General features: G+C 31.6%; 1 protein-coding gene across 1 annotated transcript in view; it reads right to left on the reverse strand.

Moving 5' to 3' along the window:
* LOC130444651 (uncharacterized) overlaps positions 1 to 17,227 on the reverse strand; it is a 172,983-nt gene that overhangs the window by 35,224 nt on the left and 120,532 nt on the right. The window lies entirely within an intron of this gene.

Here is a 17,227-nt window from a genome sequence, read left to right on the forward strand (position 1 = left end):
ATATCAACGCAAAAAATAACTTGAATTACGTTAGAAAATATCCAAGAATTCGTTTGGAATTATAATGCCATCGAGCTTTTGTTCAGCATTACGCTACCGAGCACTTACCTTGCATATGTAATCTTTAACACAAAATATAGCATACTCCATCAGTTGAAATATTTAGCTCATTAGCTATGTCACGTCATTTTATTCCATGAAGTACAAGATACTAATTTTATTAATAATTTCCGGAACAGTTAAAGTAAATGACTGACTCAGAGGATTAGAATCAGCCGTGTTCTTATGGCATATTTTTAAAGCATTAAACCAATCACAAATCATTCCATAGGATGTAGCACTTGCAAGATAATATTTACATAACTTTTATTGGGTTTCTTTTTGTTTTTTCACGGAAAAAATATTTTTTAATCCACAACAGAAACACTTTCCTTCGTACGTGTATTAAAGCTAATTTATTTGTGAGTTATAAACTTTTGAAAAGTTACTTTTTTGTCAACCCCCTTGTAATATTCAATGATAATAGCCAAATTCTAACCTTAGTCTTAGACAAATGCCACAAACAGTCCCCAAAGACCTAAAGGTAAAGCGGCATTAATTAAATTCAACAAAATTCACATTCCAAAGTTTTAAAAATTGATTTCATCCAATTAACAGTAGCAATATTAAATATCACTTTGCCTAGTAGACATTTTCTTAATATTACATAGACGTTTTTTCAATTACATCATTAAGTGTCCAGTATATGTTTACCGGAAATAAACAACAATTTTGTGAAAATATTACCACGCCTCTGTAATCGCAGAATATGAAAAAAATTACGAGAAAGTAGATCACACAGAAACTGTAGTCTACAGCAGGTTGTGCACCTGGGGAAACAGATCTGGTGCACCGCGAGTGGGAAACTTGCGATCGATTTCATAACTCGATGACCTTGAACTTGGCTTTCTTTCTCCAATTACTCCACTTTTTCGAGACAACTACATGCTTTGATGAATCCTTTAATTTATTTGAAGTGATATTTTATTAAGTATTAATTTATGTGTTATTACACAGTCGGAGGGTTTGATTGAATTATTGAATTTATGTGTACATTTTGTAGTGATTCAAAAAGCACTAACTTATAATTGATTCAGTTTATAAAACGTTTATGAAATTTGTGCCAAGTGTGTATTCTACACGTGGGAGAAATTTAGTGTTTTCTATCGTGTTAAATCGATAATTCTCATATGTGGCCGTAGGAAGTACGTCAGGTGATATTGCTTCACTTGGGCTTAGTGTAATATTGTCTTGTTTCATCCCTAGAGACACAATACATCTTTCATATTAACTCAATGAAAAATGAGAGTTTTAATATCAAATGTCTACTAGGCAATTTCTGACTCAATTTCAGAACATCAATTTGGTTGTCTAGAAGAGCGCGCCTCTGTTGGACAGGTAGTACCAGGTTAATAACAAAATAATGTTCTAGATGTGAACCAGTATGTCTGACAAAGTCTGACATACTGGAGTGTTTTATAAAATTTAGCATACCAACAATTCTTTGTTTAATGCCAATATGAACAGTCAAAGTTTTTCACACTTAGTGTACTGGGTCCTCTTCTGCACCTATTAATCAAAGTGTATTCTTATTTATTACTCTAATTAATAGTTAGGATATAGAAGTGAATAAAAAAGTATTTCCTGATGGAATCGGAAGAAATAGTAATAGGTATTACTCTAAAACTTTCGATTGGCTCTACAAGCACTGAGAAATAAATTTCCCACTATCCTATACCTTTAGTTTCTATCGAAGTTTTCGAGAAATGTCTAGAATCCATATTTCATCTCGAAAAATATGGCTAATTTCACATCTACAATATCTACATTGAAATTTTGACTTGAGGGCATGAAAGCTACAAAATAAATCAAATGCAATTGATCTATATCTGTCAATAATATTATAACTATAATTTAAGTAACTAGTATAGATTTCTGTTACTCAATATGGTTTATTATAATCAATATTATTACTTAACAGTTTAAGTATTATTTAACGGAGTTTAAAATAATTACTAATTCAGTAAATTACTTCCAATTACTGTAGTTGTTCAATTTTATTAAATATAAAACATATCGAGCATGTTATTTCACATTTCCATATTTACAGCCGTTATTAAATACAGGGGGAGTACTAAATTTATACCATATTGGAGTATGAAATGTTTTATATCGTTTTATAACATCTGACAATGAAGTTTGTTGAATAGCCGTGTAATATTAACGTAAATGAAATAAAAATATATCGTTGAGAGCTGTTAAACATGTCCTGCAAACTTTGACGACAACTATTCCCTGCTATTGGCTCTGCCCAGAGAGAATTTGTCTTGTTTCTTAGGTTATTGCGAGATGGAACAATCTACTCTGACGCTAATAATATTCCAAGTGGTCTTGTCTTTGACGTATTCCAGTCAGGTCCTCCTTTATTTCTTTTAGCTACGTTGATTGGGGCCTTCTATTTCTTCTACCTTCTGGATCTAGTATTGATAAAGCTGTGTTTTTTGATCTAGTGTGATAAAATCTCCCACATCTTTATCATTCTTCTCTGCCCTCTCAGTTGGTGCACATACGTTTACTTCTGTATAGTTTATCATTTATTGGTTGTAAACTATTGTGCCATAATTTGCAACTTACCATATCCTAGTCAATAATTTTCTTCTTTCTTGTTTGTCTCCAAATTAGTTAGAGCTGAATTCTCTATTACAATATGTCTACATTATTTTTTTTCAATTCTTCATTGATCTGTATCATTTTCTCATTATTCTAAGAATCCACTACTAATCTACTTTCTTTTTTTTATATTTTATATTTTATAAGTTCGTTTTTATGTTTATTGTTCTTATTATTATTATTATATTTTAAGTCAATATATTTGATTTTACATTTTAATTGATAATTCTGGGCTTAGACGGATCTTTATTTTCCGATTTGTTTTTCGGGGCTTCTTCTTTACTTTACTTTTTTACTTTCTCCTCCTATGTATTGTTGCTCTAATATTTTTCTGATTCTCCTCTTGAAGGTCTTTCATGTACTGTTCTTTTATCTTTTTTACCTTCAGTTGTTTCTTCAATTTCTTTTTTAAAATGGTATGTATGTCGCCATCTATAACTATCTGATTCTATCCGAGGAAAGCTTTTTAGTATACTGAATAGAGCTTTATAGATTATAGATAATATGGTTTTTCTTATGAGAATTTTTTCAGTTCTTGATCTTGATCTTATAAAGCTGAGAAATTTGAACTGATTTCATTTGTATCTGTAGTCGTTTTGAAACTAAAAAATATTTTTTCAATATGTCTTTCTCGGTAAATTCAGAACATTATTCTTATTTCTTCCTTGATTTGTATCCTACCACTTATCCAGCATGTGAATGCTAGTCTAACGAATTCACGAGTCTCGGATAGTATGATATTTTATGACAACAATTTGTTATACGAGCTTGAAAGTTTTGCAATGCTCTTAATCCCTTAATCTTCACAAGTCGGATGATTTATATAAGCATAACCGACTTCCAATGTGTAATTTTCTACTGAAAAAAATTTAATAAATTGTTAACCGGTAGCTTCTCTTGATCAATTTGGTCTTCGTAAATTATATGATTCTTGGCATGTTCATGGTCGACATTATTCTAAATAAAAAATGTATGGAACTTTTAGGATAACTTTATGAGAAAGCATGCGATAGAAATCAAAGTACGTAATTTCATTGAATAATAGCGAATGCATACAGAATATCTTGAATTTTTATATAGAAATTAGTATAACGATGCAATGTTAAAAATTATTATAATATTGGCATTTCTATATTGAATAAAACAGCTACATTTCAACCAATTACCATAACTTAGGTAACTTTTTCGTGTCCTATCGAATCGTCCCTCATTCTCCAATCTTTATAGCTTCATAGAATTGAAAGAAAGAGACCATTTTAGCTGGTATTTTAAGGAATCGTATTATTGGATCTTTTTTATTGAGAAAAATGTAACTGCTGAACTACACTCAATTTTGTTCAGTTGTATAGTGAATGAGTGATGTTTTTGGCGTATGGATAGGTTGAAAACGAGTAATAGAATGATCAATGTGGACATCTACAATCGATTGTTTATAAACATAGCATTTGCAGAAATGCATAGGTGCATTTAAAAATATTCGCGCAGAAATTTTTTGGAATATTTAATAGGAGTTTGAAGTAGATTCTATCACTGTTTAGAAAGATCAAGATTTTAACAAATTTCAGTTTTTCTATCCACTCCTGCTACAGAGTTGATGTAATTCAATTGCAAAACATTTTACAAACTATTGAAAATGAGTATGAGGTAGTTTTTCATATCTTTAAATTTTTTAAAGGGGCAGAAATATAGATATTGGTATGTTTGCAAATTGACTCATTTTCAAAACTCAAAATTCTAGTATTTGGCTGACCAATTAGTATCATTTCATATCTAGATTCAAACATCTCGTCTTATATAGACTGTCTATAATAGGGTGGGACATCGCTCAAGGGTAAACTACGTGCTTAAGCTACCGGTCAAAAGTTTTTGCCTACTTATAGTTTGCTTCGAGAAATTTTTGGGATCGTTTCCTTTAATATCTTTTATAACCTTTCTTCAAAATCCCTTCTATTCTACCAGGTCTCCAGTCGTCCTCCAAAGCAACTCCACACCATCACCAAGTCTCCGCTGCGTAAAACGGTCGGGATTACACATCTAACATCCGTTCTTCTTTTGACCTACGCACAAACATTCTCTGCTTATACCTCAAACTGTGACACATCACTGATCAAAACTCTCTTCCATTCTTCTGGTGTCCAATTTTTTTATTCTTTAGCACACTGCAACCTCTTGATTTTATTTATTCACCGCCACCACTCTCCTTTTCACTCCAGAAATACTCGAAGGCAAATTCCTAGATTCATTTATCTATACTGTTATCTCTGTGCTTGTGAGTCGGCAATCATGTTTACTCATCAATATAATATGTTTATATTCAGCAGATGTGATTTTTCGAGGCCGCCCTGAACGTTTTACGTTTTCTATCCCCAATGCTCCTGGTGGATGCATATTTTTTCACGTTGTATTCCACGTCCAGGTATTTTTAATTCGGCCACGATAGTACGGTTACTATTGCCTAGACTATAAAGACTTACGATTAAAGCATTAGCTCCAACCGATATTTCCTTGGTTTTACTCATTTTAAAACTACAAGTTTGAAATTGCGAGAACAGAAACAATTCGTATAAGAACTTTACAAAATGATGTCTTGGTACAAATCGTATAAATCAGAGCAGATTTTTGCATTTCCCAGAGCTAACTTGGTCTAAACTATAATCATTAAAATCGAAGAAATCCCCTAGGGTCCTTGTAGAGAAAGCATTCTTAGAAATTCTACATAAAAAATTCTTCGACCTAATTCTCTATATGGATGCCTCCAAAGCTGAATCCGATGTCGGTTACGCAATTACTACAAACCACGAGCTCATAAGTTCTTTCCGGTTACCCTCCACGTGTAGTGTTTACACTGGTGAACTATACAGTATCCTTCAAGCTCTCAAATTTATTTGTCCTCCCCATAAACATATCGCCATATATACTGACTCTCTTTCATCAATACAGTCGATTACAACCATATTCACCGACCATCCAATAGTCCAAAACATTCACGATATCTACCAAACTCTTATTGTTCTTGATATAACAGTCTCTCTCGCCATGCCAATGAAGCCAAATAATCCTCCTGAAATCCCAGTTCAGCTTGCCAATGATCTGAAGACTAACTTCAAAAACCTTATTCAAAAATCTTTGCACGATATATGGACCAAGAGTACTACAACTTGCAAGTTTTAACTCCAGAATCGATTTGTATCAATACGCTAAAGGTTTTAGAAAAAATTTTTTGACTAGCGAAAAGAGTAAGACAGATTTTCATAATTTTTCACTATAATTCATGTTTTGATCATCATTAGTAATTTTTTATTTTCTTTCCAGAAGTTCACAATTAAGCCATATCTCGAACTTTAAGACACCATGGTGTTTTCTTCGATGTTACTTACATACGACTATTTATTGCTATAAATATGGAGATTCGTTTTCTCTGTACAAAGAATATGTTAAATTAAATTGCTTTCAAAATAAATTATCTCGAGTAGAAAAAATTAGGATGAATTTTTTATAAAATATTTTTCTATTATTATATTAATAAAACGCATCATTTTCTATGTCCTAGTTTCTGTAATAATTTCGCCATCGATTTTTTTGCAAATCGATTAAATTAATGTATTTCACAAAATTATACGTCATACTACTGTATTGACGTAAGGGTTGAGGGAAGGATCAAGGACTTTCATAGCCCCAGGATTTACATAACAAAGTGTTTGCCGTCCTTGGCGTTTTTTTTCATATTTTCTTTGATGTAGGTCTAACAAATATTTGTTAATATTTCACGACTACTTTAGGTGGGTCGAAAGTACTCCGTCTTCATGTCAGGACTAAGTAGATAAGAGCTTGTTGTAATGATGTAATGTTTTATTTAAAAAATAGGTTACACAATATACAAAACATTTCCATAGTTACGAGGCTTGTTCAAAAAATGCCGAGCCTTCGTTCAGATCCCTGTCTCAAAAATTTTCAACGACCTCTGCATAGGCGTCGCTAGTAAGTTTTCATAAACTCCTTTAGCGTTGCCAATTGTAACATAATTTAATGTAATTGTGATTTTTTTTAATTGAGTCAAACAATAATGTGCAGCAGAACTTGAATGATTCAACTCTTACAGGTTTTCATACCAATTTAGTAAATGATTTTGAAATTATTCTATTTCATTTAAACAATGCTGTACACTACGGACCTCTTTTGGCATTTAAAACAAAGCTACATTGTTCTTTTAATAAAACTTGGAGCACAATCTTTGTGAATAATATTATTTATATACCCATTGTTCATGTTCTACCTTCTACTGTGGTGGATTTTTTATGTGATTGGTACAAATATTTTATTGTGTTTCAGTTTTAGTTTTTTCTACGCCCATGTCTGTAAACGTCAAAAATCGCACTGTCAACATTCCTTGTAAATGACATTTAAAAATAACATGAACGTAATGAGATCTCATAACATAAACGTGCGTTTTGAGAAGAAAACTAAAACTTCTTGGTTTAATTAAATTACAATCAAATTTTTATTTACGTAAGACTTTATTTGGTCTATTTACACAAATTTAGTCAATTAAAAAACTTAAAAACTTTTAGCATTAGCCAGATATATTTAGGATTGAAAAAGTGATGCCCCTAAATGTAGACAGCACATTATGCAATTTCTTTAAAAATAGGACACGTTTTCTTAAGAAGCATGCTATGAATAGGCGTAGAAAAAGTATAGTACGTTACACGAGTTGTAAGCCCACTACGCACTCACGAAATTTATGCAGTAATCGTGCTTAATGGGTTACTTACAACTCTTGTTACGTAATATAATATTAAAAATGTGCAAAGGCAAGAAATAGTTCTTGAAAATGTAGGGGTAGAAGGCAAATCATTTCCAAGTCTAAATTTTGGCAAATATTCTGTCTTGAAAAATCATAGTACGAGAGTGAAATTTAAAAAGCGCAAAAAAGATCCTTTCTTCTTAAATAGGATTTACTGTCACAAATAACTGTTTCAATACTGATATTTTTGCGTCTTTTATGATTAGTTTATCCAGAAGTCTCACTGGACAACGACAGAACACAATTATTTGTGCTTGTTTTACCACTTTGTTGCAACCACATTTTCTTTATTGTTTTTTTCATAATGTCGCATATTAATTTTGATATCTATGACATATCAACAAAATTTTACTAGATTTTAGTGACACTATCCCGTAGAAGTAAAGAATTAACTAATGAGTGTATACTTCAGGGACGGTAACACGAAATTACATGTGTTCAAGTATTGTGTGACAGAAGTTACTTCTCATTTATTTATTTTATCGTTCGATTAACCTCCCACAGCATTCCAACAACTCAATAAAACTTCAGTTTCGTTGCTAAAGCCTCCTCTACCTCTTTACATACTATAATTAAAGTATAAAATCAAGTAAAATTTGTTGTAAAAATATTATTTATACTCGCCGGTAGTTTTTCTAATATCTTTTTTACTTTCCTTTTTATATAACGTGCTTACAAAATTCCAGTCATCTTTGATAATTTTCTTCTATTTTAAACAAGTTTTGTGAACTTATTTCGGGGTAAATTTTAATTTATTTGGGAAACAGAACGAACAGAACAGATTCCTGTATGGATATACTCTAAAAAAATATAAATTCAATTTTTCATATGTTAAAGTATGAGCTCCTTTTTATTCGAAGGTTTTCTACCTACTCGTTGTTTCTTTAGTAAGTCTATCTGTGCTTCCGTTTCCTTTTTTATTTTATTTTTATCCCGCAGTTCTACAACTGCCAGGCTGGACCCAACCGGTGCACCACCATCATCACACCAAATTCAATTCCAACAACTTGTTTAGGGCTGCAGCCATCCCTGCTTTCCGGTTTCATCTCCAACACATAGAAATCAGAGTTTCTTGCATAAGTCGTTGTTGTGAATTTTATTATTTTTTTATTTTAATACATTTATTATTTGTTGAAGTCTCTTTTATTATTGATTTGGAGCATCGTGTACTGGGATAGTTTTCATTAATTAATTTCTTATGGTGTTCGTAGCTTTTTTACCTTTTCTTTTATTCACTATCAACGTCGTTCGTTAAAAAACTGGTGACGTCCAAATCAATATTAAATGTTCACCCCATCTAAGTACCATTTATTTATGTACTATAACTGAGGCCGAATGCCACTTACTGAGTTTCCAGCCGGGACAGTAAGGTTCCAAATTGTAGTCTAGATATTAGGTTAGTTTAGAATTTAGTAATAAATATATGCAACCAAAAAAATCTTATTATTACACACACCTGGACCACTTCAGAAATCACTAATCTATGGAATTATTTTGAAATTTGAAGTTTATTCTGTCAATTCCTTCTTCAAAAACTATCATAAGTTCGCCCAAAATCCTGCAGTTTGAAGTATAAGAATTGTTTTCTTGGTAGTCTAGATAAACCATGTTAGCTATGAGGCTTGTTTCAGTGAAGGTTATAATTAACAATAAACATTCAGAGTTCTTGTTTACTCGTGCTTACCAGTGTATTATACTCAAATGGTTTCTACAAAATCAAAATTGTAAGATGCCAATATTTAAACTGTCAATACTAAGAAATGACGTACAAATTGGTTAAAAATTAGTTGAATGAAATTGTATATCGTCGTAGACAAGTTAATAAGAATAAGAACACACGAGAATCAGGTACCATTGAACGTTGAATAGTAAGTATATTTAGATACAGTATTCATTATAATAATGGGTCAGTTGTAGTTAGTGTATAGCAATCAATGAATTAACTGCAGAGCAAAAACCTGTCGGTTTCATTTGATGATTTGACACACCGAAAAAATTGAAAAAAAGCCAGGGTGTTCGCATGCATTCTGTATACACTCCAAGTTCATCGAACCCAATTAAACCAGGCGAACTTCAGAGTTTATTATCATACATATTTCGCTGCTATTAGCTCTCACAATTCACTCAACTTACGAGGTGCGATCAAAACTTCAGTTATTTCAACAGTCCAATGTTTTTTTTTCAAAAGTAACCAATGGTATCACTTAGAGGATAATAGCAGAAACAGATACTGAACACATGTTGCACAGTAACTACAAACACTGTTTCAGTAATCTGTGAAACAGATGAAGCTTATTACAGTTTTTTCTTAGCGCTCTATCCAATATTTTTGATTATATTATACTGGTCCTAATCTTCAGCGTCTGTGATAATATTGAATAGCTTTGGGGACAATTCTTTGACTTCGTTATGAAATCTTCCGATTCTGCGTTTTTTGTTCTTCCATAGTATATTACATTTTCAATTTAGTAGCAATATTCACAATGTGTTCTTAGTTGATTATTCAATTGTACAAATATCTTTAATTTTTTCAAAATAATGCGCAATAACATCTGTAGTTTTGGCCATCAAGTTTGTTATTCTTATAAGGATTTCTCGGAAACTATTCCGGAAACTGATTGTTCAGAAACTATTCTAATTACGTTCATTGTTGTTCGGAAAATGATCGAGTTTTTCTCATATGTTATGATCCTTTTCACTCTGGTATACCGGTAAATGCGATCAGCTGACTGTCTCAGTTGTCTATGTTTTATCGAAAATTAAAAGTTATTCATTCTCCTTAAAGGCTATTTACTATTAATTGCCATGAGCAAAATATTTGATAGCTTACTCAGGTTCACGATTTGTATGCCTTTCGGTATTTCAGTTCAAAAATAAATAGATAGAATTGTCCTTTAGTACCAAATCTGTGCGATGGGGTAAATCTGTGTAACACAACAAAATAAATATCATGGAAGACTTAACAGACAAAAAATTTATAGAAACAAAATTTCTTGTATATCATGTTTTCAATTATAAATTTCCACCGAAAATTGATCGCTTCGTTAGGAAACTGTTATCTAAATATCGTTCGGAAACTGTTATCTAAATATCGTTCTGGGTTAGAATCCGCAATCTGCTGATAGGTAATCTACCTGAACTCGAGTTATAATTTCCGAAAAGTTATACTATAGACAGACTATTTCCCAATATGACAGGGTCTGATTTTAGTTTTCCTTTGCATTTAGTACTTGGGTTAATACTGATATTCTGTTATATCTCAATGATAATGACATCTACTGTTATAATCTCCAACTGCTTTAGATCTCTTCAGTTATTTTCAGACTAAGAAGGGTAGTCGATCACGATCTTTTTCTATTTCTACTACAGGGTAGGTATTCTTTCGATCTTGTCATAATTCTTCTTTCGATGTGATATATTGAATTATATATCTTTTGTCTGCTTTATTATTAATTTTCATTTTCTTGGCTACATTTCAACAGCTTGTTTTCTTTTTATTTTGTTCTTTTGTTTTTCTTTTCACATATTGCCTTTGCTAAGTTGAATAAAATTTCTGTCATGCAATTTTGTCCCCAATACATTTTTTGTAAACTAATTACATTGTTTTGCTCTGTTTTGTCATCTGGTGTGTAATTTTTTCAATTTTTTTCCTCATTAAGGTCGATCAGAAATCTACCACGTACGACGATATTCGAAATAGATCATAGCTAAGCTTTATAAACCCGTGTTGAAAGTGGGGGATGTAACGCATAGTGTTCGGCTCGAATCTGGCCAAATTATAAATTGTCAACAACTAAAGCAGACTAGAGCTTTAATGGAATTATTTGATGCATACAATTTATAGCCCTGACTTTGTCCTATCGAACTATCGTACATTCCGGTCTTTGCAAAAGCTATTGATAATGTAAATCTGGCTTGTGAAAGCAATCGGTTCAGTTTTTTGCCCAGAAAACCAGTTCTATGATGATGGAATTATGGTTTCACCAAAAAAGTAACCAATGGTCGTTGATATATCATTGATACGTATTTAAAATTTATATTAATAACTTTTATTCATCTAATATCTTGATTTAAGATTCAACAATATTTCTAAATATTAACACCCTGTATTTCAATCCGTTTTGAGGCCTCACATTGATATAGAACTCAATCCAAGTTCCGACAGGTTTTCCTACTGTGTCAGATTTGCTCGAACTCTCTAACCGAACCTTGACCTATATAAACCTCATAATATGATGTATTGATTTTTGTGTAGTATCGTAAGCATTTTTATGGTAAACGATAAGGCATAACCTGTAGAGATCAGTAGTTGAACATTGTATTTGTACGTTATTAAAGTTATTGAAATGATTTTATATATTAAAAATATAAAACACTTAACATCGTTATATTTCATTATAATTGCAGAAAAATGTTGAACAATAAATAGCAATGGAAATAACTGGTGATAAGTCTTCTGATATCTTAGATCCGGAAGAGTCGTAAATGGATTACTACGAGCTGATTGGAAGATGTATAGTTCTTGTATTTCTGTAGTAACACGAGCACTGTCACTTCGATTCCTGCTCGCTACTAATTTTAAAGGACATCTCTATACTGTACGTCAAACTTTAATGTTAGGAAACAGATAAATGGCCCTGAGGATCAGATCTGGTGAATACGGTAGTAGATAATCTAAATATTTATATGTTTACAGTATAAGAGTATTTAATAATTAGTAATTTATATTTCCTTGATTGATATAATACATCATTATAGAATTAACCAAATTCGTAGTCCTCAAAATAATAAATTAATCTGCAATTGTCATCATATTTGTGATTATTTAGTAGTATACGTATGTCATAATCAGTGTTGCCACAATTTAAAAGCTGAATGTAAAAATTGAACAAAAAAATGTACTAGATTGTACCAACTTCAAACAAATTTAATAAAATTATAAAGAAAGATGTATAAACATAAGTTTAAATTAAATTTTTTTTCCAAAAATGTTATAGACTGTGTCAATTATTATTTTAAGGTGAAAAATTTATATAAAGTTTACCGATAAAATTAGCAATGCAGTACAAAAATCTCACGATCTAAATATAAATCAATTTGGCTCTGTTTTCTAATTATTGTTACAATCTAGAACAATTTCTAGTTTATTTTATTAAACGAAAATATAAAATAGCTTTATATTTACGAACGCAGGGAAAATGTATTAGAAAAAAATGTACTAGCGTATAAAATACACTAAAATTGTACAATTGTACTAGCTCTGGCAACACTGGTCATAATATAACCTCAAAAAAGAAGAAGAATATTGGTCTTGTCCTATGTAGTATAGAGTATAAGTCTGTCATAATACAGTGCAACCTTAATATAACATAACATAATTCAATATAACGACTTACTCGATTTAACAAATTCTTCTTAATTACCCATAAGAGTCAATGTAAAATATACTTTATTTTATGAGAACAATCTCATTATAAGAACTTTTTTACTATCAAGAAAAAATACAAACACCTCTAATTAACGAATTATGTCAACTCAAAACCTTTATATGAAGTTCCCACCAATGTATAACTCTTAATCTTAGTATGTGATTCACGTTGCGACAGGCTTCGGCGCATTTTTGTTCGTAAAACAATAATTTTGGAATTTTAAACCACCATAACCTCAAAATAACAAACCTCAGTTCAACGAATTACTGATTTGTTATATCGAGGTTCCATTGTATAATCTCAAAAAACGAAAAAGAATATTGGTCTTATCTAGCCTTAAATAAGCAGTCATAAATCAAATGAAATTTTTTAGTATGTATTAAATTGAATAATAATTATGTAATATTTGAACTATTTAGAAAGCTGATGAATCGAAGAGACTATTAGTTATATCAATATCTGTACATAATGTAAAGCATCAAGTGATTTCTGGAAAATAATACTTGTTGAAAAATAAGAAATTGAGAGTTGATTGAGAATGAAGGAACAGAGAGTATCGTTTTGGGAGGAATTAATTTATAAATTATGAGGAACTTTAAGAAAATTTTAAAGAAAGGTCAGGTTTGAAAGTTAAATAAGAATTGGTTAGGTTAGGAGTGCTTATATATGTGTCGAATCCGAAAGATCGTTCGACGAGCGCACAAAATTTGATCTGCCGAAGTGAGTCCTAGAGATGGGCAAACATACGAACTTTTGAAAAATTATTATCAGTAAGACAAAACGAAAAACCATCAGCCACATCTAAAATTTTCCAAAATGGGCAAATATTATATTCAATATTATATCAAATTTTTAAACAAAAATTGATAGAAAAAATCATTTTTTCTAAGAATGAGTGCATTTTTGGTATTAGGTTCAAAATATTTAAAAAATTGCGTATTTTGAATTTTTCACCAAATTTTTCTTCGTTTATTTACGGTAATAAACATTTCAAGCTAAATACAGGGTCTTTATAAGTGCAAATGAGCGCTCGATGCACGCATCAGCACGTAGCAGACTACATCCCCATTATCTTGATATGGGGTTACCCTTGATAAAGTATCGGTTTAATAGTTGACGTATCGACCTATTTCGGTCTCTTTCAAAATATTGAATCAGGATCGCGACGGCTATATTCTAACAATAACAGATGAAACATATCAGTTCCAAAGAGGTCTACCATAATATTGCAAGGTGCAGTGATTTTTGATAAAGATTGAAACAGGTTGAAACGACAAATTTTTACCTGTTATTTTAAACTGATTTCTTATCAAAAGAAAATTCAAATCAATATAATTCTTCACGAAAATAAAAAGGTTGTGGCTGCTAAGATATCGGTAGTAAAATAAACTTCTTCATTTTTTCATCCCGGCGAATTATTCACCTCATATAAACACAAGAAACTTGAGGATATCATCTTTTGTTTAAAATTATGAATTTTTCTAATTCCTCCTTTAATCACGTGGTATCTATATCTTTTTTTTAATGGGCATTGCCTCACTTGTATTTAAGTTTTTTCATCAGAAAGCAGTCTGTTTTTTTAACGTCATTATTTTTTTTACTAAGAAGCGGTAACATCAAAAGTATCAAGTGTCACATCGTACATATATTTTTAACAAGTGGAGATAATAACATTGAAACTACAACTACCGTCATTACAGTTGTCTCGACCTTAACATCTTGCATAACAATTAAACCATCAGATCGAATGTAACTTGTAAATAAGTCTACTAAATACAGTTTACGCCAATTAGAAAAAATACCTTTACATTTACATGTTGCTATACCTTTAATATAGTGATTATTCGTTATGCAACCAGCGGCGGATACGTAGAGTTTCATTGAAGTTATTCATATTTGAATTTATCTTCACAATCAACCTTACGTCATAATAAGTTTCGATTTCCTCAAAATTTCCTCAAAATCATACATTCCACTTGAACTAAATTTGTTACACAACGCAACAAATGTTTGAAGAAAAGTTTTCCCTAAAACTAATCATAAAAAATGACGTGATGAAACGAAATTAGACACAAATAAAATGTGTTGTTCAAAAAAGAATAAAAATTTGCTTCGTTGAATCATTATAATAGATAATTAATTGTCTTCGAGTTAACTAGTTTCGAGTTTCTTCAAAAATTATAGTTCACAGAAGGAAGCCAGAGAAATTTTATTAGGCATCCATAAGTTGAACCGACAGAATGTTGTCTTCAAACTTGAAACGTTGGAAGGGTATAAATGAATGAAATTAGTTTCCACTAATGATCTATTATTTCCTTCGACCTGAATCTGCCTTTCCTATTTATTCTTAACTGTTATTATTCTTAGAGGTAAAATAATGCAAGATGCCTAAAAACTGAATATTTATAATACAAAATTTAATAGATAAACTGTGATTAACCGCCGAATAATCTAAACAGTGCTTTCAAACACCCAACCTAATCTTAAGTACGTTTCAAGGCGCAGCTAATTGTGTTGTGCCTAAGGGCGGTTTCCCACGGAGCAAAAAGACGAATTCGTGCCACTCTTCCGTACTCACTGTCGTAGCTCATGGAGTGGGGATGGGCAGTGAACCAGCTAAGTGTCGTGGACCGTTCACACACAGTCACCCTCACGATTTTGTTTTCCTTAGGTAGCCGACAGCGATGAACGAGATCGTATTTGAAAGTTGTGCAGTTTTGTGTTCAACTTTTAGTTTTATTTTAAGTGAAAGATTGAGACAGTTACGTGGACAGATAAGAAAAGGCGTTATAGGGCGAGGAAGTGGATACTAAAAAGAAATTCGCAGGCTCAACATTTCGTTGACCATGAGCTAAGGATTAATCACCAGGAAGATTTTAAAAACCTATTACGAATGTCTGGAGAACAGTTTGATTATCTTCTGGAACTTGTATCAAAACATATTTTAAAGTCAGATACCAACATGAGACAAGCTCTGAGCCCTAAAATAAAACTGCAAATTTAGCTATTACCTCTTTAAATCCAAATCAATTGATTCCCATCTATTCGCTAATCCTTTTCGCTGTTTCACTATCTTGCAACTTCATTACTCGAGTACCTGAGGGCTTAGACATATTGAAAACTCACTAAATAATCACTCGTGTCGATTCGTCAGAACCTGATTAGCAACTGTCGTATTCACCCTTGAAAATCAAACACGTTTGATATGGAACGTGAGCGTTCGTGGACTCTCCACGCTCCTGGCGGCTACTGAGGCAAACTTACTGCACATCGTTCAGACGGATCGTCTTCCACAAACGAAGGAACGAGGCTTAAGTAGCTTGAGAACTCGAACTGGCTTACTGGAAATAGTGGAGGATGGCTGGCGACAGCTTAAAATAAACTTACGACTACGAGATAATACTTGACATTTAAGGGAAACGGGAATAAAAAATGAAACTAATGGTTCCTGAATATGTTCTGACACCAGATTCATGCGTGGTTTGGAATTGTACGTTCGCGATGTTAATAAAACATGTTCAGAATTTAAAATGTGAAGTTCAGATTTTTAATTCCGAACATGTTCTGAATACGTCTAATTTCTGGTCGGGAATGGGTAAGGATTTTTAATCTGGCGCATGTGCATTGATCCTTTTTATGATATTTACCACGAATTAACCTCTAACCTATGTGATTTTCTATGTAATTGTATTTAAAACACGTGGTAGTTGACTTTATACTTGCAATAAACCTTCATCCAGTTAATTATATAGATTTTATTTTTCTATCTAGTATTGAATTCAAATTATAATTTTAGATGTTCATAAATCGTTCGTGGAAGAATGTATATTCAGAACATATTCTGAACAAAGCATGCACATTTGACACGTCCAGAAGTTATTCAGAATACATTCTGAATGTGTCCAAATTATCTACTGCAAACGAAGCTAACAAGATTTACTACGTTCGACGAAAATCAGACAAATGTTATTACAAGAGATAAAACTGTGACCTAGAAGTATAATATTAGGAGTGAATGTCACAAGTACTGATTTGTCTTTATTTTAGATCTCTTTTCTATGAAAATCAGTTTATAATTACGTGTAAAAATGGATGTTTGGACCTACTTCGGTCTTTATAAAACATTTACATGTTATTTTAAACTGATTTTCATAAAAAAGAGACCTCAAATCAAAAAAATATATAAAAAGGTCCAAGAAGTAAAAGTTAAAGAAAATGAAGTTTATTGATTTTGGTTGCTATCCAATTGATTTATTTAAATTGAAATTCGTTCAATTGAAAGTTA

Source organism: Diorhabda sublineata, chromosome 5 (assembly GCF_026230105.1).
Source record: "Diorhabda sublineata isolate icDioSubl1.1 chromosome 5, icDioSubl1.1, whole genome shotgun sequence".
Classification (NCBI taxonomy): domain Eukaryota; kingdom Metazoa; phylum Arthropoda; class Insecta; order Coleoptera; family Chrysomelidae; genus Diorhabda; species Diorhabda sublineata.